General features: G+C 32.6%; 1 protein-coding gene across 5 annotated transcripts in view; it reads left to right on the top strand.

Annotated features, from left to right (window-relative positions):
- LOC148596844 (CDC42 small effector protein 2-like) overlaps nt 1–11,393 on the top strand; it is a 37,930-nt gene that overhangs the window by 2,074 nt on the left and 24,463 nt on the right. The window contains exon 1 of one of the 5 annotated variants that reach the window (XM_088563298.1): nt 10,142–10,210. The exons of 1 other annotated variant lie outside the window; for it this stretch is intronic. The gene's annotated coding sequence lies outside the window, so the exon portion shown is untranslated. Of the gene's footprint in view, nt 1–10,141; nt 10,540–11,393 lie in introns of those variants that run through there. 3 more of the 5 variants (XM_088563296.1, XM_088563294.1, XM_088563295.1) reach the window with 3 other exon arrangements.

Raw genomic sequence — 11,393 nt, 5'->3', positions numbered from 1 at the left:
ATTAAAATTCTAGCCAGTCCTGAAGACACTTTTTCAATACATGTATATAAATTTACTAAATGGCTATATAGGTTTTTGCTAAAATCAGCCAGCCCTGCAAAATAATAGCCAGTCTCTGGCTGGCAAGGAGGGTACTATTTCTAACTCTGTTAATGCACAACAAAAAGATGGCTAAAGTAAACATGTAGGTACATGTACATGTACATTTTCTTTAACTTCTTCCATAATTTACATGTAGTTTTGGACATTTACCAATAATTTAGACACTTTTCTAAAGAAAGTGTTTTGCTGTCACACTGTATCAAGATGTCATAAAACATTTCAGAAACTGTGATATAAATTTTTACCATATACATGTATAATATGGTGTGAAATCCACCTGTTGTGAACAAAGCCAAACCATCCTAGCTCATTTTCTCAGTTGACATTTAAATATCTGCTTCCTTAATTGCATGCTATAATTGACAATCAGTCATGCATTTTACATTCTATAGATTGTATAATAAGATAATGTGCCCAATCTTTCATTTTATCAAAAGGTAACACCTAAGAATTAGTTAACTGTTTATCAGCAGTTATTTATACAAGAAGAAAAAAAATATTGTGGTTTTTAATTCATTTGTATTGTTGCACCTGTATGTATATGCAAGTTCTTTAATAAATGTAAATAGAATGCTGGAAAGTATGGTGGGAAAACATCAAAGATTTACATTAAGGGTATTAAAAAGAACCTGAATTTGGACTGACTGACAGACTTTAAACTTCTGTGACTGTTATGCTGGGTAATATTTATTACAGGCCTTCCAATTTTTGAATCTACATTTTTTTGAATGGCAAAACAAAGTGTACAATGTAGCAATTGTTTAATTAATTAATAGCAGTCTTTGCCTTTTAATTTTCAGACAATAAATCCCTACCCTTAAATAATCTGAAAAGAATTTGACATAGGATACACTGGTTTGGAAGCAAAATTTCTGCAAGCCTGACATTATTTTTACCGGCATTGTCTAGTGGTCTGGTCCCAGTTTTGAAGACTGAAATAGGATTATAAAAACAAACACTGTGGAAGTATTATTGTTTATGGGGTACCAATTTTTGTTGTTTTCATGGGTTTGGTAAATATGAAATTTGGATCCCAATGAAGAGGATGTTTCCCAATTGTTTGTAAAATATGATTAGAGTTGTTGAATCCATGAATTCAAGCAGAGATCTACAACTGATAAATGTTTCCTAAACCACAAAAATTGAAATAAAAGTTCTTTCACAGTACAGGCCTTTCATTAAGAGGTGGTGCCATGTACTTTTACCCGTTTATGCTACTGAAAGGTACTTTTTTTGTACCGCGAGAATTTTAAAATTTCATATAGTTTTATAAAAGAAAATACTGAAAAGTACCCCCTACAAAAGAAAAGTTACCTGAATGGCAAAAATTTATGAAACCCCTGATAGTATAGCTTGTTTTATGTACATGAACATGTACATGTACATTTTTAGCTGCATAGACTAAAAGTTACTGTTTTTACAAGTGTACTTCTTAGACCTAGGGTGAGGGACACCACTCTTAAAAATCATTGGAATGTTTGTATGCAGCATTTAACGTCCATTTTATGTAAGCATCTAATTAACTTGGATTGATTTTATTCTGTGTCAAACAAAAGCTTGAGAAGCTTTGGTGAAATTGAATATGTTATAAGGCTGTTCATTATTATTTCAAAATATTAGCTCTTCAATATTTTCAAAGAATCCAATAGTTCACAATGATATGAATAATATCGATTTTCAAATACATCATTGTCTTCCATGTAGCACCTTGAGCCTTTGTTTTAATCACTATAGCAACCACCGGTTTCCATTTATGTAATTTTTCACTGTAAAATCACTGTTTAATTGATATCTTATCGAAGAAAATCAGCACTCTTCTGCAGGTATACAGGAAGTAAATTTTTGAAAGGGCGAGTCAAAGTCATCAGTGCTTGCCTGCTATGCCACATACTTCTGATATTTTTTTTCAGTTCAACATATCACATTAATCTAAGGGCAAGTGAACTCCACTACAGCCCAGTTCAGTTTGGGCAAAACTTGCCTGCTTGTGTGACAAGTTTTCTTATTTCATTTTCTGCATGTTACTTTGAACATATATTAACTTTCATGGGTGAAGGATATGCCAAGGTCTGATTAAGGGCAAACAAACTTCTCAATATTACAGCTAGTGTAATTAAAACAAACATTTCTGTTCTGTAGGTGTCAGATGTAGAATTTCTGGCTCTAAATTATCTGAATGGCAACATTCTACATGTTCTGGTAGCACTAATTGTGATTTGCTACAAGTGGATGATCAAACTTAAAGTGAAAGCCTAAAAGTTAAGGTTTTCTGTCCTAGAGAATCTGAGTGACTGTTCCTACTAAAATATGAAGGGTTATAAATAAGGATATCATACCTTTGCCATATACATTGTAGGTCTAGGGTGTGATATAGGGTATGCGATATACATGTAGGTCTAGAGGTGTGATATAGGGTATGCAATAACAAACACTTATAATGCATATACAAAAATTGTTTGTTTAAATCTAAATATATGATATAACTTTATGAATATATGTATGTGATATCTTGGTGAAATTATTTTTAATTGGTACCAAGTTTTACTGTTTTCCTGAATTCAAAATGAAATTGTCTTATGAGTTATTCACATATTACCAGTAATCTTCCATACTACCGGTAGTCAGAAATCCAAATTTTGACTAAGAACCAAATTGATATCCATTGTCTAATGCAAATTTTTAGTGAGTATTTTGTCTTAATTATGTATATGAACTATGCTGTAAGCTGTGATTTGATAGTACATACATGTACATTGTATTATAATTTTTTAAGTTCTGCCAGACCCCCTTGCCAAGTCATTGAATTTTCTTGCTTTATGACTGATCTGAAAAATCATAGAAACAGAATACTATTGTAAACATAGGTAATTTTCAATTTCATTATGTCCTGATAGTCTGATATATTTCAATCAATTTGGAATCTATCACATGTTTCTTATCAATTATCATCTGATAAACACCTATAAGTTCTCAGCCCACACAAATTGTTGGAAACTGATATCTAATAGATAGATTTACCCTTTGTCTTTTGTTGAAAAAAGGGGGTGAATTTGATAAAGATTGACCCTAATAAATGTTATTTTCCAGTAATTGTAAAGGATAGAGAGATTGAGAACTTAAAAAAAGATGTATGTATTATTACCACTTTCATATAATTGAGTCAATTTGACTTTCGGAGGTAGACCTAGGGTAAGGGACACAACTCTTAAAAATCATTGGAACATTTGTATTTAGCATTTTTCATCAATCTCATGTAAGCAACAAAGTAACTTGGATTTATTTCATTCAGTTTCAAATGAAAACTTGATAGGCTTTGGTGAACTTGAATATGATACAAACATATCACTGATTTCAAGAGTTGTTTCCCTTACCCTAGGTCTACCTCCTTAAGGCAGTCTTCACAATTAATTTTACAGGCCAACCTCCATTTAGGCTAGCCTTGGGGCTCGGACTACTGCTTAACCATGTAGACTGCTTAAGGAAGTAACAGACCTATTGAAATTGATTTAAATGGAGAACCCCATAAAAATGTGTTCAAAGTCATGAAACTTCAGGTATTTTCTAAGAAATTACCCCTTCATTTTCCTGGTACTTGCTGAAAAACAAGTTAATAATTTTAAACTGATTTTAGTTTATTATTTAAGTGAAACAACCTTTGTCTTGATAATATACCATAAAATGACCAAATGTCATGTTAAGCAATTTCCTGTTTTTGTATTAAAATAGCTTCATTGTTAATTGATTTGTCATCAAGCTCAAATGTCAATCCCCAGGAAGAATTGATCAGATAAGAAAATGCTATTGTTTCCTACTCACACTTAAATCCTTTAGTTTTAAGATTTAATGTAATGTTGGTGATTGATTGTGCATATGTGATTATCAGTGGCAGTTTCCTGTGATATATATTACTAATTGTCCCCCACTAGAAGAGGAGATAAAAATACTGGTGTGCACCTGTCTGGTCACACTTGTGGGTGCAATTCCCAGATAACTCTTGAATTTTCGCATATTAGGTCAATTTCCCATTCTTGTGACATTAAACAGCAATCCTATTGGCCAAAAACTATGAATAATACATTATTTTTGTACAAAACATGGGCCATTGACCCATGCCTCCTTATCTTTTTGAGTGATTTTTTGCCTTATAGCCCTATGGCCCATGACCCCTCAGAAGTGATCCCTGAGCTCTTCGAAAGCCACATGACAGTTTTTGTACAAATTTTGTAGGATTGTTAGTGACCAATTGTAGTTGCCAGCACTCTACAGTTGAGTTTAGTTTCCCACTTTTGGCTAGGGATGAAAAATTACATAAATGGAAACCGGTGGTTGCTATAGTGATTAAAAATAGAGAATCTGTTGTTGATAAAACATTTTCTGAAAAGGGAGACTTTTAAAAGTATTTTGCAATGTTTTATATATTTTCAGTGTTGAAGGGTATTATTTTCAATGACAATTTGACTTCATTGTGAAAGTGAAAGTAAGTCAATTTTTTACCATGCTAAATTTAATAAGTGGATGACAAAGTGAAATAGCTCAAAATCTAACTGGCGATACCCATATGAGGAAGCGGTTTTTGAAGAAAAAGGTTTGGACAGTTTCAGGGGATGAAATATAAATTTAAGATATTTTGCGGGAAATTTGATATTTTTTAACCTGATTTTATGAACTTTTAAGTGATAAATGTTACAAAGCATCAGATTACAAGACCAAAATTAGGCAGTTCTACAATACTGTGGAGTGCGGGGTTGATCATATTGCACTGCCATTTTGATTCAATAAATTTGTCAGGAGTTGTAGCACTTTTGCACTCCAACTTTTTTGCAGTGGTGGGCGACATATTTCCAGGAGTTACTTGTTTAATTAGGATTTTTTTTGCATTCCATGAACTACATGTAATAGAATGTCCTAAAATCTAGTTTATATTCTGACAGTGGTTTAACTAAGGCAGATATTTCATCATTTTAAGACAAGAGTGTTTGGCCAATCAAACTGACCTTGCTTTGTATTAATCAAACATGCTTAAGCTAGGTCTGTGTTGTGCTAGCTCTCAGAAGTAACAGCCCACTAATGGGCATATCACCCCACTTTGACACCTATAAAAATTCTGACACCTAGCCAAGCCTGTTAATAATCAGTCCCCTTAAATACCATGTACATGTGTTCGGTACCAGTTTTATTGTCCTTGGTGTGATTTGGCTGGGAATTGAGACAACAATCCCTGAAATGGCCCTCTTCACTTCAGACCCCTGACTTTCAAGTTGCTTGTTTACTTTTATTACTTTGTATGTATTTTTTTGGTTATTTTATGTTCTTTGTTGTGTTTGTCTGGTTTCCATGTCTGGTCTTTGTCCCTGGATTACATTGTTTTGATTTCTGCTAGAATCTTGGTTCCAGTGTTTACTCTTGACTACTTCATAATGTACGCTTCAGCCCTGTTTTATATTAATAGTGTAAAACAAGATGAAAGCAACGATGACATTATGATAGAAAATAGAATTGTGACGTCATTTCTTCAGAAAAAGTATAAACTTACTTTCTTTCTGAAATCGACCTCAGATATTTTTAATTTCCAAGGTTTGATGAAAGAGTTCTGTACTTTTGGTGGGATACTTAATTTTATCAACACAAATTAACTTACATTCACAACCCATTTTCAATGCTATAAACAAGTAGAGCTGTGAAAGTAAATCCCAATCTGTGTTTTCTTCTAGAAATGTAAATCCCAACATGTGTTTTCTTCTAGAATAGTAAATCCCAATCTGTGTTTTCTTCTAGAAAAGTAAATCGCTACCTGCAAGTGTTTTCTTTTAGAAATGTTTAAGAAAGTGTTAGATGTGTCATCCTAAATCATGAATAAGTATAGTGACACCTATCTAAACCAAATACTGGAAAATATGAAAAACCCTGTCTAAACCAAATACCAAAAAACTGGAAAATATGAAAAACCTGTCTAAACCAAATACCAAAAACTGAAAAATATGAAAAACCTGTCTTTACCAAAAACTGAAAAATATGAAAACCTGTCTAAACCAATATTAGAAACCTGAGCTACATAAGTACAAAAAAGCTGTATTTCATCCAAAATCAGCTAAATTTACTTTTATGGAAGTCATTGTAGATTTAATGTCTTGTTAGTTAAGACAATTTGAAAACAAACAAATAAACATTCAGGTTGAACAAGTACTTGTTTATAATTTTAGTCTTACAATATACTTATACATGTAGTTTTCAAGTACATTTAGTTAGATCTTGTGGTCAGGTTTTCTCTATTTTTAGTAAGTGTGGTCATCATCATGTGCTGCGAGCTTTACTTTAACAATAAAGATTTGACTTGTGGTCATCAGTACAGGTATTGAATTTCAGAATTTTTTCCACTAGCTAAATTTAGCAAGTACTGAAAATTCACATTCTCTAAGTTTAAGTTTTTTAGGCTATTTCTGGACTTTACCTATATTACATGCAGAATTCCACTAGGAAATTTTAGCAAGTGGAAATAGTTTCTACTAGCAAAATTGAATTTCAACTTGCATTTAGTGAGTATTTCCCCTTAAATTCGATCCCTGCAGTACTGTTTCTAAATTTGTATTGCATCAGTTTAGGTGAAGTTGGAGGTTCATGTGGTTATATTTGGACATGCATACACGTACTTGTAACAGTTGTCACGATTTTGATAAGAGAGAAGCTATAGTTTCTATTAGTATTTTGTATGACGTACTTGTACACGTACTTGTAACTGTTGTTCACACTTTTGGTAAGCAAGAATCTATAGTATGACGTAGCAATTACTTCACAACGTTTTGATCGTTAAGTGTTAAGTGTAAGTATTTGTAAGAATCAAGCAAAATGGGAAAAATTCAGAAACATGCATGTCAAAACCCCACCCATCTGACAATAAAATATCACTCAAGGATGTTTTCTGTATTTGAAAAAACCATTATTTGATCTCTGAATCATTGTCTTTGTTCAGAAATTTTTCAATAGAATCAGAGAAAACTGCAGTTTTTGACAGAGTTATCTGCCCTTGAAATGTTCATTTTCAGTACATTTCAATGAAATTGTAACTTAATAGCCCAGCATGATATGGAAAATCTTGTCTGTTTCCCTTGATTCTGATGGTGCAAATAGTCAAATTACCCTATCAAAATGATGGCTTTTTTTCATTCCAATGCATGTACATGTATGGTAGAGTCATTGACTCTCATGTTCATTGAGGAGTTTTACCAGAGCATATTCAAGGTACTTGTATGCTTTTCTTAAACTGCATATACATGTATAGTGACAACTTTGTATCTTAAGTTTTACTGGCAGTCATAAAGAGTCTGATTATTCATGGATTCATAAAAAGTTTATATGGTCAGTTTCATTTTTCATGTTCATATTGTATTTTATCCATGACATGATGAAATGCATTTATGATCTGTCTTACCATATAGCATACATTGTATTTAGACTATTAACCATTTCAGTCAAACAAGAAAATGTGAAAATTTTTGACAGACCAAATGCTGTAAGTCATTTACGTTTCACTGTGTTTGCTGGATGTCTCCTTGCTACAATACATGTGTACATCACAGTTACAGTGTATCCGTCTGCACCATGAAAACTGATTTGTTCAATGTGTCATAGTTCCTCTTTCATCTACCGCGGACTTGACTTTTTATGAACAACTCAGCAGGTGTTTCCAGGAAAGCAGAGGAGTGCTAACCCTACCGGTGCACCTGGTCCATGCTCTCAGCTCTTTGAGTTGGAGTTGCTTATTTACTTTTGTACTTTGTATGTACAACAATGTATTAATTTAGTTAATTTGTGTTCTTTGTTGTGTTTTGTCTGGTTTCCATGTCTGGTCTTTGTCCCTGGATTACATTCTTTTGATTTCTCTTAGAATCTTGGTTCCCTTGATTACTCTTTAGTGTTCTAGAATTCCTATTTCCTGTTACCTGGGGCAAGTGAAATTTTGGTTAGGGAAAATTAGGTACTTAGTTACATTTTCCTGTGGCAAGTTGAAAACTTCATATGCTGTAAGGATTTGTTTTGTTAGGAAAGCAGTCATTGACTGTGGGAAGGTTGATTTTATATGGATTTTTCCCGAGGAAACCTCAATTTCTGAAAAATCCTAGAACACTGACCATTTCACACAATAACAGTTATGCACTTTGGAGTGGGAACTCTTTATCAACACAAATTAACTTACATTCACAACCCATTTTTCATTGCGATAAACAAGTAGAGCTGTGAAAGTAAATCCCAAACTGCAAGTGTTTTCTTTTAGAAATGTAAATCCCAAACTGCAAGTGTTTTCTTTTAGAAATGTAAATCCCAACCTGTGTTTTCTTCTAGAAATGTAAATCCCAATTGGGATATTCTTAATTGTAGATGTATATATGATAAATATATTTCTCTTTTCAAACAGTACTGTAAAAGTTTGGTAAGTCTAATTTTGTCTGGGTTAAATTTTGCCTCAATGAAATGTACATGTACTTGCAGAGTTCTCCCTGTAATTTTGGAATAGCACAGTGGTTACTGGCATAGCACAGCTCTTTTGGCCTTCCTCCAACATTATAGCACAGTGCCCATAGTGCATTCTTACTAAAACTAATTACAGATAACACATGGTTACAGGCATAGCACAGCTCTTTTGGCCTTCCTCCAACATAATAGCACAGTGCCCATATTGCATTCTTACTAAAACACAGTGCTTAGAAATCATAGTACTGTAAAGTACAGTGCTATAATGACATAGGAGGAACATTGGTACATGTTACGTTTAAGTACAAGCTATGTCAATATTGTATCAGTCTTATTTTGGTCTGTTAAGTAGCACTCCAGCTAAGAATCATGCAAAATTTGATTCATTAATAAAAAAGCCTACACATTTTTATTTTTGATATTTTGTTTGAATTGCCATAGTAAATAGAAATTAACATTCAGTTTTTCATATGACTCATGTTCTTAGGAGATAAAAATTACATGTATATAGAATGCACTGTAGATTTCAAAATTAAGGTAGATAACTCTGTAAACAATACCCAAATACAATAGAATCTATTGGATTTTCAGTGTTGATTATCTCCTAAGAGCAGGCAGATTTGAATGAATAATTACACATTTCATAGTATAGACCAATAAAGCAAATTAATTACAAAAATGAAAATGTAGCCTTTTTTGGGGTGAATCACATTTTTCAGATTTTGCATGATTCTTACAAAGACCACTACTTAACTTCTGGCAGTTTTACAGGAGGCACTAAATTACTAAGATTTATTTTTACCTTCAATAGACAAACCCTGCCAATCATTCTTTTATTTGACTTTCTATTTAGGGTCTGATAAAGTATTATGATATCCTATTTGAAGTACCATACCATTCTGTAATTATGTGTACAAAATCTTTTTAACTTTTGTTTAGGCCTAAAAAAAATAAGTCAACCGCTACCATACAACCCAATGGCAATATTTTTTTGGTACCGAAACATTTTATTGCTCTTTTAATTCAAAGTCCATTGTTTCCCCATTAACTCAATGTAAAATGTTTTTGAAAAATAAAATATTTTTGACTACCTTCATGTACCTACACCCCTACCCTATTTTTTGCTTGCTGCTAGCAGGTAACAAGACTTTTAATTTTTTGTTGTTGCCTAAGATGGCAAAAATATATAGTATCTGTATAAAAGGAGAATGGATATGGTGATTACATGTACATGTACCATGGGATGAAAAATGTCAGCTGCTGAAGACCACCCATGAATCTTCAATGAACATGGAGGAAAACCTCACACAATTGGCAGTCTGTTACTGTATGTACATGTATACACTTGTAGATAATAGCTCCAACGTACCTCAAATGAACAGCCCCTTAATTTCCTACCCGCTCCCTGAGGGAAGTGGGAATTTTGTTGCTGAGTAACTGGTTTATTCAGGTTTCACCTTGTGTCATGTTGTAAACACAATTACCTCAGCCTACAAGTACATGTAACAAATTACACCAGCCAAGGTCGTTTAATACCGGTACATATACATGTAATGATTAATCATTTTGTCGCCAAAATCCTAAGTAATACACAATGTTGTTTACTTGTTTACATCTCACCTCATGCAATACACATCATCAGGTAAACAAAAGATGAACAGGTGTTAATTATTTTGTTGACTAAACATTACACCAGAGTTCAAAGGTCATATTTGTAAGTCAATTTCCTCATCTCAATTTGAATGAAACTATGTAGATATTTTCTCTAAGGGGATGGATAATAGATTAATATTGATAATGTGATCCTGGTATTGTACTATAGTGTGTGTGTGATATTTAGGAGGCTAAAATGGATTATATATATATTTGAAGGACGGTGAGTTTCTTGCTGGATTTTTTATGGATCAATGCATGTGATTAACCAAATACCTGTGATCATATGACGGATATTAAATTATATTTAGGATTATTGTAAGTTTGTGTGTTAACTTTTTCGGTAATTTTGAGATATGTATCACTTTTTTTTTTATTAAAAGTCAACTATTGTTTATTAAATGTTTTGTTTGTTACAAAAAATCTTTTGTTAAGGTTGAGAAATTCAGTGGCTGTTCCCTGAGGGGGGAGTTATGACTTCTGGATGTTGGGACCCCCCCCCCCAATTTCTGTAAGAAAACCATGTTGATTTCATGCTTTTTTGGGAGTGAATTCTGACCAATTAGGAATAATAGTTTGGATCCTCACTCCTAATTTCGAATTCCCTCTTAAAATTTGTTTGCAGTTGTTTTCTACCACCTGGTATAAAGGTGTATAATTGTAGCTCATGGAATTATGTAATGACTATATTCAAGATTTTTGAAATTTTGTAGCCTTGTTGCTCCAAGGAAAATCATAAATTATTTTTGTAAATTACAGAAAAAACATAATCTAGTGTTGTTTTAGATTTAAAAAAAAACAATATCTTGAATTCAACATACAGTATATATTGTATACAATAATACAAAGAGACTTGTTGCATGTTCTGTGAAATGATAGAGTTCATAAGAAAGATGGAAAACTAATCAGAAGTAATCATGTTATACTACACTAACGTTGTACATATGAGATGAATTAAAGATGTTGTTCTGGATATAAGGTATCTGATGGTATGTTATAGTTGATGAAAAATATCATACATAATTAATTTTTCAGTATTATACAATGTACATGTATATCACTATTGTAAAAGTACATTGTTCTGGTATTAATTGTATATACATTATATTCCTTAGCAACTGCTTTTCTACTTTCTATACACGGTGATGGTATGATATTTCTGTATATTGGGT

The sequence above is a fragment of the Perna viridis genome, chromosome 15 (genome assembly GCF_037379345.1).
Source record: "Perna viridis isolate PV_CMFRI_1.1 ecotype Kerala chromosome 15, ASM3737934v1, whole genome shotgun sequence".
Taxonomy (NCBI): domain Eukaryota; kingdom Metazoa; phylum Mollusca; class Bivalvia; order Mytilida; family Mytilidae; genus Perna; species Perna viridis.
This window is presented reverse-complemented; position numbering and strand designations above follow the sequence as displayed.